The 14661-nt window shown below is 40.5% G+C and overlaps 1 protein-coding gene across 3 annotated transcripts in view; it reads left to right on the top strand.

The window, feature by feature from the left end:
• The window catches only part of LOC122876003 (CUB and sushi domain-containing protein 1-like), a 491774-nt gene that overhangs the window by 281597 nt on the left and 195516 nt on the right, over window positions 1-14661 (top strand). The gene's annotated exons all lie outside the window — the stretch shown is intronic.

Genomic DNA, 14661 nt, shown 5'->3' with positions numbered 1-14661 from the left:
TACATACAACCTTAGTCTAATTTGAAACAGTATGTCCTCAGTAATCTAACAGTTGTACCCAGTTTTAAGGCAACTAACCTTCTAGGCTGTAATGCTTTGAAACCTGCCTGCTGAGTGAGGTCAGACTGGTGGAAGAGTGCAGTCACTGGATAATGTGAACTTTATTTCACTGGGATTGTTTGCGAAATATAAAGAAGACTGCAAAGAGGATGGGGTCGAGAATGAAGGCAGACAACTGTGAGACAAAAAGAGTGACAGAGATGGGGTTAGGAAGACAGAAAGGGAGATTTCACAAGACCTCCAGGCATTTGTGTTGCTGTTGCCTACTATAGTCCAATGGCTTTATCGGACTGTATAGCCTATAGCCTATATGTATTTTTTTATATTTCTCTATTTAGCAAGTGAAATGTCAACAGGTCACACAGCTGCTTCTGCATGCATTTGAGGAGGTCATCAGTCCCTCTCAGTGCATGTATTTGCACATGTTTTCCATGAATGAAAATGACAACCCTCATTCATCTGGGAAACGTGTCATTTGACCAGTAACTAAATTCAGAAAGAAGACTTTTTCAGAATGCTTATAATCCAAGGTAAAACTTCCTGTTTCTTCAAACAGCAGCAGTGGCTGTCTTGTGTGTAGGAGACACCTTTGATTTTTTTATTTGGCTATTTTATTTCTTTTAATTTTAATGCATAATGAACCTGAACATATGTGAAGTAACACTACATCTTTAAATATATATTTCGTTTTAGTGTAACTTTTTTATGTTAGCTGTAAAATGAAATAAAAATGTTGACCAATGACCCTGATTACACAAACAACCCTATCTACTGTTGGTTACCTATGAATACTGGATTGCACCACATCAAATATGTAGAAAAGGTTTCAGCTATAGTCATCTGGACACTGTTTTCAGAATCAAGACGTTTCGGCTCCCATCTGGAAGTCATTCTCAATTGTGAAAAAAACAGTGTCCAGATGACTACAACTGAAATCTTTTCTACGATAGAACACTCCTGGACGAATGAGGGACTACACCATCTATAGAGCTTTATGTCAAAGAATCAATCAACTAGTATTTGTAATTAATGGTGGACATGTTTGAAGATAAAGGGTTAAAGACACTAACGCCACTGACAAGTGGACTGATCCGTGTCATGTAAATGTTGATAATGATATTGTTCATGTAAATATCATCGTCCTATTTAGAATAGCATGGATAAACTGTTATTCTGAACATAAACAGGAATGCACCGAAATCTGCATATATATCGAGGTAACTTTTCACTGAGTCCTTGGTCAGTGTAATATACTGTACATGTTTACATGTTTGTACTGTTGTTACAGCTGTTATCTTTTAATCTAAACAGATTTTCTTTCTGATTACTTAAAATGATCTCTGTTTATCAGTTTCATTAGTTTAGAGCTTCCTTGCTCTTAAACTCCTCTCCTCATTTCTACACCCTAACCTCTACTCTTCCACCTTTTCTCCTTCCTTCAGTTTTCTATCACTTCTATTCTCTGCACTCCCTCTGGCTATCCCTTATTCTTCTCTCTCTTTCCCTGCCCCCTTTCTGTCCTCCTCTCCTTTATCTCAGTCTTTCAAAGCACAAGACAAACTGAAATGCTTAAAACCCAACAGTGTTAGTACTGTCATTTTCTTCAACTCAATGAATTCTTACACTGCTAAAGGCCATTATATCCAAGGAGCATGACCTACAGCGATTAATCATATTTTATTCTTTATTGCTCACTACATTATTCACATTGATTTTAACCCAGTTGCCAGTGCTGAAAACTCAAGAATGTGCTGTAATGTGTGAATGTATCATCACCATGATAGTCAAGGATTTTTAATAAGCAGTGGTTTGTTATGCTGATTTAAAGAGGCTGATGGAATCTCTGAATTTTCACATGAAATTAATCTCTTCCCATCCTATCTTTTCCAGACTTCTAACTAAATGAAAGGCTCTAATTGCCAATTATTCCATTAATTGAGTAACAGGGTCACTACACATAATGTGATGAAACTATTACCCACAAATCAGGTCTCCTTCCTTAATCCATATCACCTGCAAGAAGTCATGTACCTGTTTCAGTGGGTCCACATGATAAACATATATTATTTGATAAACAAGTTTTAAGTCTTAGCATACAACATTTGAAAGCAATGCCAAGCCTAATGTGAACAACATTGTATGATCAAGAATTTTAATGCAAAGCTCTTCCGCAGTTCAAAAAGTAACTCACACAAATACTCATTCATTTGTTCATACAGTTATTCATCCATTCACTCTCGTGTTTAACCCATTTTGTCGTAGCGTTTGTTTTTAGCCATGCTAGCAGCAATTTGTTGGTTGGTCAGCCCAGACTGATATATCTCAACAATTATTGGATGGATTGCCATGAAATCTGGTACACCCGTTCATGTCTCCCTCTGGAAGAACTGTAATAACTTTTGTTATCACTTAACTTTCCATTGGTCCATTTGTCCACAACTTTGGTATATGACCAAATACATGCAAAGTTAATAACAATCCCATCAGCCTTAGCTTTACTTTCTGTTTAGTGCTAATTAGCAAATGTTAGCATACTAACATGCTAAACTAAGGTTTCAGTCGTAGTCATCTGGTCACTGTTTTCAGAATGAAGACGTTTCAGCTCCCATCCGGAAGTCATTCTCAATTGTGAAAATGGTCTGAGAACTCAAAAATTTAAGATAATCTGTGTTGCTTAGGCCCTACCCTCAGGGAAGAGTCTTCCTGAGTGTCTGCTGTTTACCCTGCCTAGTTTCAACTGAAACTGACCTTCTTTTGTTTCATGATGGCCCAGTAATCAGGCCTATTGTTTTCTGGCTGCACCTCCCTCATCACTGTTAAGTACCTGATTAGCATAAGATTGGCTTATGCTAATAACGTCTTGATTCTGAAAACAGTGTCCAGATGAACCTGAAACCTTTTCTACGATGGAACACTCCTGGACGAATGAGGGACTACACCGTCATGCTAAACTAAGGTAGTGAATATGGTAAACATTACCTACAAAACATTAGTAGGCTGATTTTAGTATTTAGCTCTGTGAGCATGACTGTAGACTCTTAGTCTCGTTTAAACTACTGCTTCATAGGAATAACATGTCATCTTTGTTCTTTTGTAAAATGACTTAATCCTTCCATCTGTCTCCCTTGTCATTGTTCATTTCTGACATAGTTTGTTGATGCCATTTTCAACAGACTTTAATAAAGTAAAAAAGAAATCATTGTAATATGAACACACAAAAATTATTGGTAGTCATTCAGACTACAGGCTAATAAGTAAATTGTATTGTATTGGGTTGTATTCTCTTTTATTTTATCCTCCTTTATCTCCTCTTCTCTTTTCAATCCCCAAAACCTCTGACTTGTCTCTTTTCTGCTACGACTTCTCTTTCTCTGACTCTGCTCTCTCTCTCTCTCTCTCTCTCTCTCTCTGTCGCACACAAACACACACACACACAGTTTTATTTTTAATTACTTGTTACGATAGAAACAGTAGTAGCAAAGTAATTTCTATTCAGTCATTCATTTTCTAGTTGCTTATCCAGGTCATTTTCTAGTAATTTAACCAGGACAAAATCAATTCATTCAGTGGCTATAGAGTAAGAACAGCACCCCAGACATCATTTTTGTGAGAACCTCTTCCACCTTCTCCAGAGTCACAGCCAAGGCCAGGTGGGAAATGTAGCTCCTCTAGCTTGTCCATGCTCTCCCACAGAGCCCCGTCTCAGTAGACTGCCAGAACTGCCTCAATAGCTTCTTTCAATCAACATCAAGTTCCTGCTGTTCGCCAAACTTCTTTCAGTCTTACACTCATCAAGCGTGAGACCAGCCACCCCTGTTTCACCTGCTGGTATGATCTAATTTTTGTCTACTTATTGTCACTGATGCATACAACTGGCTGTCAGTCTTATGGATTTTATCTGTGGTTAAAGATTCCTAAACTTCTCTCCATGTGGCAGTTGCTCACCTTCATGGGACATTCAAACAATTATGGTCTCAGTCATGAAGCTGTTGATTCTTATCCTAAGCAAATCACAGTTTGTAAACTTCTCCAGGGAATCAGAGATATCGGTCTGATATAACCCTGAAGGACAACATCATCTGCAAATAGCAGAAATGCCAAGCTAATGTCACTGCTGACTGCTCCGTGTTTAATACAAACAGAAGTCCACTGCCGAGCTTGAACAAACTTCACCAGTGCCCTGACACCCCATACTTCAGTATGGCCAGTAAACTCTGGGGAACACAGTCGTAAGCATTTTACAAAACCCCAAAACACATGTAGATTAGCAAATCCCCATCACTGCTGAAATGACTTGAAGTGGATAACCCGATGATCCATTTTCCCATGACCAACACAGAGCCCACATCTGATCCTCTTAAATGTAAGGTTTAACAATCAGCCAGAATTTCTTTTCTAGCACCCTGACCTTGGAAGGCTTTCCCAGGAAAGTTTAGCCGTGTAATTCCTTGATCATTTGGAATTTCAACACACCCTCTGGTCTTCTTACTAAAACTTGGGAATGGCTGGCATTATCTGCCAATTCAAAGGGCACCACAACAGGCCTGCAGCATTTGTGGATGAACCTTGTCCATCCTCAGTGCCTTGCCATAAAGGATGCAGTGATATCTGCCAAATAAATAGGCTCATAGCTTTTCCCACCCTCACTCTAATATGAATTTTTTCTTTCTTCCTATTTGCTCTCCCCTCATGTCCCTCTGTTACATCTCGTTCCACTCTCCCCTTAAAGTCCCTTTTTCTGATGCTCTTCTGCTGCTTTTGCTTTTCCTCCTCCTCTTTGCCTCTCCCCTTGCTCCCTTTTTTGTAACCACCAGCCCTCTCTTAGTCTCTTTTCTCCGCTTTGAAACACCTCTCTTGTCCTGTTATTACATTTACATTTTAAATTATGTTTACTGGCTGCATGATTGTCTGTGTGTATGTTTCTGTGTGACTGCGTGGGTGTGTTATGAGATTAAAACTACTGGTGTACCAGGGTTTTGCACTAAGCACATGGAATAAACAGCTATCTGTTGCGGATAATGTGCTTTCCAACTTTTCTGACTTGTATCCAATCATTTATTTTTACAGTGGCTTTTTGTCATTTTGCAGATGCTCACATCCACAAGGACTTGCAATAAGTGCAGCAGTGGAATAAACTTTAAAAATAATGTATTGCCAGCAATACAAACAGCCTAAAGGGAGGACAAGGGCTAAAACAGCAGTGCCTGGACAGTGGAAAGTTATACCTGTGTCTTTGTGATGTTCATGTATCACCAAAAAAATAATAATAATAGGAAAGTGCTACAGTGAGTACACAGAAATATCTCTCTCCTGCTCTTGCTTTCTTTGTCCCCCTCTCCTTTTTGTGACTTGGCCTGTCTTCTCCTTTTGTCTCCTCTTGTCAGGTGTGTCAAACCTCTCTTTTCTCTTATCTCCTCTCTTTTTTTTAGTTCCACTACCTCCCCTTTCTGTCTCTCATTCTACACCTTCCTCTTTGTTTTATTTTCATGTGAGTTCTTTCTTTATGTGAAACTTTAATTTCTTTTTTCTTTTACATTCTCCATCTCCTCATTTGTCCCATCACTCCTCTCCTTTCAGCTTCACCTGCATTCTCATTTATCTCTTTCCTTTGCAACCTGGTGTTTGTAATGTCCAACCTCATTTAGACTTGCCTCCTTGCCTCCCTTTTTTGAAACTTTTGACCCCCCCCCCACACGGCTTGTGTAACCTCTCTCCTCCTGTTCATTTAAGTGAATTTCCCGGCTCTCATCTCCTCTCATGTTCTTTATCCATCAGCCCCTGTTTTTCTCAGCAGGTTTTCTCACAGTTTTTTCTCTGTCCTCTTTCTTCTCTGCTTTATTTTACCTTGTAAGTTCTCCTTCTCTCACATTTCTGCTTGTGGTCCTACAATCTGCTTTACTGTTCTTTGTCCAACCTGTCCTTCATTATCTGTTTCTCCTCTCCTCTTGTTTTTACCAACTTAGCCTGTTGTCTTTAAAACTTTTATCAGTCTCTTCTCTCTTCTCTTCTCATTTGCTCTGTCTTCTTTCTTCCTCTTCCTTTCAGTTCAGTCTCATGTCTCTTCCCTCTCTTCTCCTCCTCTGACCTCTTGTCTCTTCCTCATTCCTATGTCAGGCAGCTGGCCAGTCCCCATGAATAATGGAAGAGATGCAGCATATCTCTCATTTTTTATCTGTTTCTCTCTCTACTTTTCATATTTACCCATTTCTTTGTCCTTTCCAACACACAGCTACTGTATTTCACTGATTTAGTTAAACTTATTTGAACATCAACATGCATCTTTGTAGCGTTATCCTCAAGCCTAAACCTAAGTCCTGGTCCTAAAAAACAGCCATTTGAAGAGGGGTTGTTTTTCAGCAAGCTCTCTGCACATTTGTTAAAGCTGCGATAATTGATTTCTTACCACTAGAGAGAAGAAAGGAGACACCAAATCACCAAAATGTGCAAAGAAACACACATTTATTAATTATAAGTACAGAGGCCAAACTAGAACAACTCTACCAAAGCACTATGCATAAAGACATCCTCTGGGAACAACTTATCACTCCTAATCTTTTTGAAATGCAGAAAGGTTTGAACACAGGTGGCTCCAGTGAGGGACACCACCATTGCTGGCCACTAGTGTCTGTCAACTTGACATACTTAATGGGGAATAGTCATTTCAGCACCCACTGGGTCACATAACAGGGCAGACTTACAAAAATGTATATTAAAAAACATTACTTTAACTTCAGTGTTTACCCTAGTGCAAAATGGGTGTAAGTGTAGTCACAGCCTTTCTTACGCAAACTAAATCTTTGGGTTTATCTTTCATCCAGTTTAAATCTACAAATGTGTCTTTAAGTCATAGTGACAGAGCTTCACAAGAGCTTTCCACAGATATAAAATACTGTTTGGCCAAAATGTCACTAATACCTATTCTCTATTTTTTTAATGTGTCCATATGAACACAGTGTTTAAGATTTGTCAGACCTTAGCACAGAAACATGTCTATTGTAAAAGCAATTAAACAATTTGTGTAGCATTGTTCAGCAAATCTTAAGGGGGAAAGAAGCCAGGATTGTCAAATGTTGTCAGTGGGTAGCTGAGTTTTTCAGTTCATCCAAGTTGTTTATTTGTTTAAAATGAGCACATTAAAAATGTAGTGAGTAGCTCCCAGATGAGTTTTGTTGAGTCATTCCCTCTCCCAGAAGTATTTCTGCAAGACATTGCTGGAAAAACGAATTTATTGCTAATCATGTTGTAAAAGAGTTTAAATTTGGATTTACAAAAACTACTGTGTACCTTGATGGAATTGTGACAGATCCAGTCTCTGCAGCTCCAGAGGCAGAAATATCTGCTGAAAGTGACAGAAGGAGAGAGAAACGAGAAAGCACAGAACTACAGGAGAGAGAAGATGTCGAGTTAGTAACATGCAGTAATGGGATAAAAATGCATACAGATGGAGAGGGAGAGAAGGAGAGAAGAAAGAAGAGCATCATGGGAATTCTCCCGGCAGTCTAGGCCTATAGCAGCATAACTAAAGGATGGTTCAGCGTTCACCCAAGCCAGCCCTAACTATAAGCTTTATCAAAGAGGAAAGTCTTAAGCCTACTCTTAAATGTGGAGATGGTGTCTGCCTCCCGAACCCAAATTGGGATGTGATTCCACAGAAGAGAAGCTTGATAACTGAAGGCTCGGGCTCCCATTCTACTTTTGGATACTCCAGGAACCACAAGTAACCCTGCATTCTGGGAGCGCAGTGTTCTAGTCAGGTAATATGGTATTATGAGATCTTTAAGATAAGATGGTGCCTGACCATTAAGAGCTTTGTAGGTGAGGAGAAGGATTTTAAATTCTATTCTGGATTTTACAGGGTTCTTGTCAGTACATGTGCCGCAGCATTCTGGATCAACTGGAGAGTCTTAAGTTACTTATTCAGGCAGCCTGATAATAAGGAATTGCAATAGTCCAACCTAGAAATTTTTCGGCATCATTTTGAAACAGGATCTGCCTGATTTTTGCAATGTTGCGTAGGTGAAAGAAGGCAGTCCTTGAAGTTTGTTTCATGTGGGAGTTAAAGGATAAATCCTGATCCAAGATAACTCAGAGGTTCCTTATGGTGGTGCTGGAGGCCAGGGCAATGCCATCTAGAGTAACTATATCTTTAGATAATGCGTCTCGAAGGTGTTTGGGGCCAACTACAATAACTTCAGTTTAGCATCAGAAAATTGCAGGTCATCCAGGTCTTTATGTCCTTAAGGCATGCTTGAAGTTTAGCTAACTGGTTAGTTTCATCTGGCTTGATCAATAGATATAAATGGGTATCATCTGCATAACAATGAAAGTTTATGGAGTGTTTCCTAATAATATTGCCTAGAGGAAGCATATATAAGCTGAATAGATTCAGTCCAAGCACAGAACCTTGTGGAACTCCATGACTAACTTTGGCATGCATGAAGGACTCCCCGTTAACATGAACAAATTGAGATCAATCTGATAGATAGGATTTAAACCAGCTTAGTGCGGTTCCTGTAATGTAGATTGATCATATCCAGTAACGAAGTGCTAACTAAGGGTAAAACGTCTTTAAGCAGCCTAGTTAGAATGGGGTGTAAGAGACAGGTTGATGGCTTTGATAAATGAATCGTCAAAGTTAGTGAAGAAGGTCGATAGAATCAAAGCAGTCAAAATATATATCAGGTTTTGCAGTTGTTTCTAAGGTTCCTGTGTTTGAAAATAAATCGGTACCAGTTGAAGGCAGGACTTGCTGAATTTTTTCTCTAATAGTTAAAATCTTATTATTAAAGAAACTCATGAAGTTGTTACTACTGAGGGCTATAGGAATACATGGTTCAATAGAGCTATGACTCTCTGTCAGCCTGGCTACAGTGCTGAAAAGAAACCTGGGGTTGTTTCTATTAATGATGAGTAGTAAGCTGCTCTGGCATTACGGAGGGCCTTCCTGTATGTTTTAAGACTATCTTGCCAGACTAAACGAAATTCTTCCAGGTTGTTGGAACGCCATTTCCTTTCAAGTTTTCGTGATGGGTCCTTTAATTTGCGGGTTTGGGGGTTATACCATGGAGCTAACCTTCTTTGTTTTATTATCTTCTTTTTTAGAGGAGTGATTGAATCGAGTGTCGTTCTCAGTGAGCCTGCAGCACTATCAACTAGATGGTCCATTTGGGAGGAGCTGCGATTTGCATAGGAGTCCTCTGTTATATTGAGATATAGCATTGAATTAAATGCAGATGGGATCGCTTCCTTGAATCTAGCCACAGCACTATCAGATAGACATCTAGAGTAGGAGTTTTTGCCTAATGGCGTGTAGTCCAGTAATAGCAGTTCAAAAGTTATTAGATAATGGTCCGATAAAGAAGGATTCTGTGGAAAGACTATGTTCAATTTCAATGCCATATACCAGAACAAGGTCGAGGGTGTGGTTAAAACAGTGAGTGGCTTCATGTACACTCTGACAAAAGCCAATTGAATCTAATAATGTGATAAACGCAGCATAATTTTCAACATCCACATGAATATTGAAATCACCTACAATAATTACTTTATCTGTTTTAAGGACTAAACTTGATAAAAACTCAGAATTCAGAATTCAGATAAAAATTCAGAATAAGGACCAGGTACACTATAACAGATAGAATTGGCTGACGCGTCGGGTCAGGGTTGGGTGTGAAAGACTAAGAACAAGGCTTTCAAATGAGTTATAATGTAGTTTAGGTTTAGGGTTGATTAATAGCCTTGAGTCGAAGATGGCTGGAGCTCCACCTCCTCGGCCAGTGCCTCGAGGAATGTGAGTAATATGACTGGGTGGAGTGGATTCATTTAGGCTAACATATTCTTCATGACCCAGCCAGGTTTCAGTAAGACAAAATAAGTCAATATGATACTCTGATATTAAATTGTTCACTAGTACAGCTTTAGATGACAGAGATCTGATGTTTAAGTGTCCACATTTAATTCGCCTATTTTGTTGTGCTATTTCAGCATTTTTTTTTTCTCTTCTGTTAACTTTTGGTTTTATTAATTTAAGTGGTCGAGGTGGCACCGTTACTAAGGAGTTTTGGGTGGGTAACTGCTGGAAGATATGTTTCTAGCAAGTTGAATTTTTTTGCAATACAACTGCTTATACAGTAATAGCCAACTTTGAGTTTAATATGATTGGGAGATTATCCCTTAAACATGAATTCATTGTCATTTATACATTAGATATGATTCTGATACTGTACTGTATGTTAGCTGATAAAATATTGATTCTCCCACTGTTGTTGTCAGTTCACTTTATGTGACTTCAGTGGAAAGTCATTAACTTCTTGAATTGTTCTTTCACTGACTTTCACTTCTTCATTGAAATATATTCAGTTTTCCTCCCAACTTTGATTCAAATTTAGACTGACTTCAGTCTGTGACAAAACAGCAAAGTCTAAGACTCTATTGTTATATAACAGTAAGCTGTTTCACCATAAATATTTTTTTATAACAGACAGGTTGTCTGAGAACATTTTCTTTTACCAGGTTGATTTAGTAAGTATAGCTGAGATAAAATCACACACTTATGAACGTAACCAGGTCAAAAGTACACATACATTTGAAAAAAAGAAGAAATTCTCACAAGACTAAAACGGCCAATAATATGATACTTTATTGGTGCCTAGAGATGTACATCACTTTTGCACAATTGCCCATAGACGTCATGAATCAGGGTCAGGTGCAGAACATTGCTTATGTCTGAAATCACTCCCTATAGTATTTTCTACTGTATACAGTCCGCTATATTCACTGTCTGACATTTTATTTAACTGTGTTTTTTATGCACCATAAAGTGCCCTCAAACTTTCCCTCTGGTTTTTAGGGTCATATGTCATATACAGTATGTCATTATGTTACACTACCACGCATGTCTGTTTAATCACACAAACTGATAAAGACCATTAGTTGACTCATTGGGAGATTGCTCTACTGTAGTCTATTCACTGTGTTTACTATAGTTAGATTGCCTTCAGGCAGACACATGGACAGTGCTTTTGTCTCATCTGACATTCCTCATATTCTTTTTCTTGAGCTATCTCTTTCATAGATATTCAAGGACATTCTAGATATTCAAGGACATTCTAAATGCCAAGAGGAGGGCCTTTACTGATGGTAATAGGGAGGAGGTGAGGGCAATCCAGGCCGACCTGAAGGTGAAAATCAGGGAGGCCAAAGAGAAGTACAGGAGGAAGCTGGAGCGGAAACTCCAGCAGAACAATATGAGGGAGGTCTGGAGCGGCATGAAGACCATCACTGGCTTCAGACCGACTGGCAGCAGAGGAGTTGAAGGCAGCTTGGACAGGGCCAACGAACTGAATCTGTTCTTTAACAGATTCGACACACCGGCTCCTGGTCATCCCCCCTCTAACTCAGCTGCTGTCGGCCCTCAAGCTCCTCTGAGTACTCTGCTCCCCTCCCCATCAGGCTAACGGCCCTCTCCAGACCGACGACTCCCCCTCCCCACCTGTAACTTCTGCTGTGTGCCTGACTGCTGACCAGGTGAGAGGACAGCTGATGAGGCTCCACTCGAACAAGGCTGCAGGCCCCGATGGCGTTAGCCCCGGGTGCTAAAAGCCTGTGCCCCCAGCTTTGTGGAGTCCTTCAACACGTCTTTAACCTGAGCCTGAGTCTTCAAAGGGTCCCCATTCTGTGGAAGACATCTTGCCTCGTTCCTGTGCCGAAGACGCCACGTCCCAGTGGCTCCAAGGACTACAGACCGGTGGCACTGACCTCCCACATAATGAAGACCCTGGAGAGACTAGTGCTGGTACAGCTGCGGCCCATGGTCAGACCCCTCCTGGATCCCCTTCAGTTCGCCTACCAGCCCCGACTGGGAGTTGAGGACGCCATCATCTACCTGCTTAACCGCATCCACACCCACCTGGACAGGCCGGCAAGCACGGTGAGGATCATGTTTTTGACTTCTCCAGTGCTTTTAACACCATCCGGCCTGCCCTGCTGGGAGAGAAGCTGGCAGCGATGCAGGTGGACGCCCCCTGTGTCCTGGATTGTGGACTACCTGACTGGCAGACCACAGCATGTGCGGCTGCAGCACTGTGTGTCAGACAGCGTGGTCAGCAACACTGGGGCCCCTCAGGGGACTGTCCTCTCTCCCTTCCTCTTCACCATCTACACCACAGACTTCAGCTACCACACAGAGTCCTGCCACCTTCAGAAGTTTTCTGATGACTCTGCTGTGGTGGGATGTGTCAGCGGTGGTGATGAGACGGAGTACAGGGCTGTGGTGGGTAACTTTGTTTCATGGTGCGAGCAGAACCATCTGCAGCTCAATGCGACAAAGTCAAAGGAGCTGATTGTGGATCTACGGAGGGCCAAGGCACCAGTGACCCCGGTTTCCATCCAGGGGTCAGTGTGGACATTGTGGAGGACTACAAGTACCTGGGAGTACACTTGGATAATAAACTGGACTGGACCAAGAACACTCAGGCTGTTTACAGGAAGGGCCAGAGCCGCCTCTATTTTCTGAGGAGGCTGAGGTCCTTCAACATCTGCCGGACAATGCTGAAGATGTTCTATGAGTCTGTGGTGGCCAGTGCTATCCTGTATGCTGTTGCATGCTGGGGCAGCAGGTTAAAGGTAGCGGACGCAAACAGACTGAACAAACTGATCCGTAAGGCCAGTAACATTGTGGGGTGGAGCTGGACTCTCTGGCGGTGGTGTCAGAGAGGAGGATGCTGGCCAAACTACACGCCATCTTGGACAGTGTCTCCCACCCGCTCCATGACGTGCTGGCTAAACAAAGGAGCACCTTCAGCGGAAGACTCATCCCACCAAAGAGCACCACAGAGCGCCACAGGAAGTCATTCCTGCCTGTGGCCATCAAACTATTTAACTCCTCCCTCTAAGGATTAGTCTGTTTGACCCTAGGTCACTAAACTGGACATTGAGCATTACATCTTAATAATAATTGTGCAATATTCTGTTTACTACTCAAGTGCAATATTAGTTTTCCCTTGTTAGTTTTTCTTATTACTGTTACGGATATACCTCAATTACTCTCGACAGTACATGCACCTCCGCTTTTACTATTATTTATTACACAATTAGTGACATTGTATTTATACTGTACTTCACCATCTACCAGTAAACCACTTGGTACTCGACACTTAGTTTATCTTATACTTATACCAACATGTTACTTAATTTATTTCTGACCTGTTTATAGTGTATAATATCGTTTTCTCCTGTGTGCACTGACGTAAAGAAGAGCTACTGGAACAAAGAGTTTCCCTACGGGGATCAATAAAGTATTTCTGATTCTGATTCTGATTCTGATTCTGATACAGAAATTTGTGTCTCTGATAATAAGCACTCAATAAGGTCCTCTAACAAGTGCTCTTAATATTTTTTTTACCATTTCTCATATTTAGTTTCTGCCCTTTTCCTTATCTTTGTTTCTTCCTCCCTCACTGTCTTTCTCTATCTACTCAGTACACCTGCGGCATTATTAAAGGGCAGTTACAGTGGCTCTTGTTGCTCTAGGGAGGATGGTAGAACATTAGCTTCCAGGCAGTCTCTTACATCATTTCCTTTTTTTGTCTCAGTGCACTGTTTTCCCCATATTTAAGAAAAAAAAAATTAAAAATGTTACCACCGCCTCTGTTGCCGTTGGTAACGAAATATGATAGCAGCAAAGGCTGATGTAAGACTTACCATAGGCAACCGACTCATCGTCTCAGTGGTGATGCTTTAGAAACTGTTTTGAAGATGTGAACTTTACTGACTTTCTACTACTTGACTATTGCCATCATAAATAAGACATAGCTGCTTTCAGTAATTCTATTGTATCCTGAGCCCAGAATCGCATAAGACACCTTTACAGTATGGCTTTCAGTGAAACAGTGAAAAGGCATTTTAGTGCATTTTAACATGTATTTATTTTAGCAATGCTTTGCTGAATATTCCCTCGGTTAAACAAACTTAGATGTGGGAGTTATACTTTACCCAATACAACTGCAGTGCTTTGCTTCTGGTCAGTGGTGATCATTATGGGAAGGGATAATATCACTCATTCAATTCCCACATCCGCATTTTCCAAGCCAGTGGAACAAATTGCTTTTCAGCTAAAACCTCCTTAAATTACAGCCAGCCTATGCACCTCAGAGCACAATGTAAAGGGTCATCAAAATCATACTTTGAATTCTCTGTAAAGTTCTGCTTCAAAGAGGGATATTTTTTATGTACTGTATAGGCCCTGAGATGAAGTCATTTAGATCCTAGAGTTATTCACACTTCTATTTTCTGCATTGTATGATACACTGCATTTACGATGGTTTGTGACAAGTAATTTCACAACATTTTTCACAACAGAGTTTGGCCATGCTCAAATATATAACGCTGCAATCCGTAATTACATAGGAGCAACAGTGAAGCACTTTTCTCTAGTAACTGCATTTTTCTTACAAATTTTTCTACCTCAAATTGAAATATGGAAAGCTCATCTTCCATGAGCACATCCATGAACCAAGTACACGTACTGTAACAGAAAGTTATGACAAACATTGTCCATCTTTGGAAGAGGACGTAATCTCTTTGTCAGTGTGATATTCACCA

Source organism: Siniperca chuatsi, linkage group LG1 (genome assembly GCF_020085105.1).
Source record: "Siniperca chuatsi isolate FFG_IHB_CAS linkage group LG1, ASM2008510v1, whole genome shotgun sequence".
NCBI lineage: Eukaryota > Metazoa > Chordata > Actinopteri > Centrarchiformes > Sinipercidae > Siniperca > Siniperca chuatsi.
This window is presented reverse-complemented; position numbering and strand designations above follow the sequence as displayed.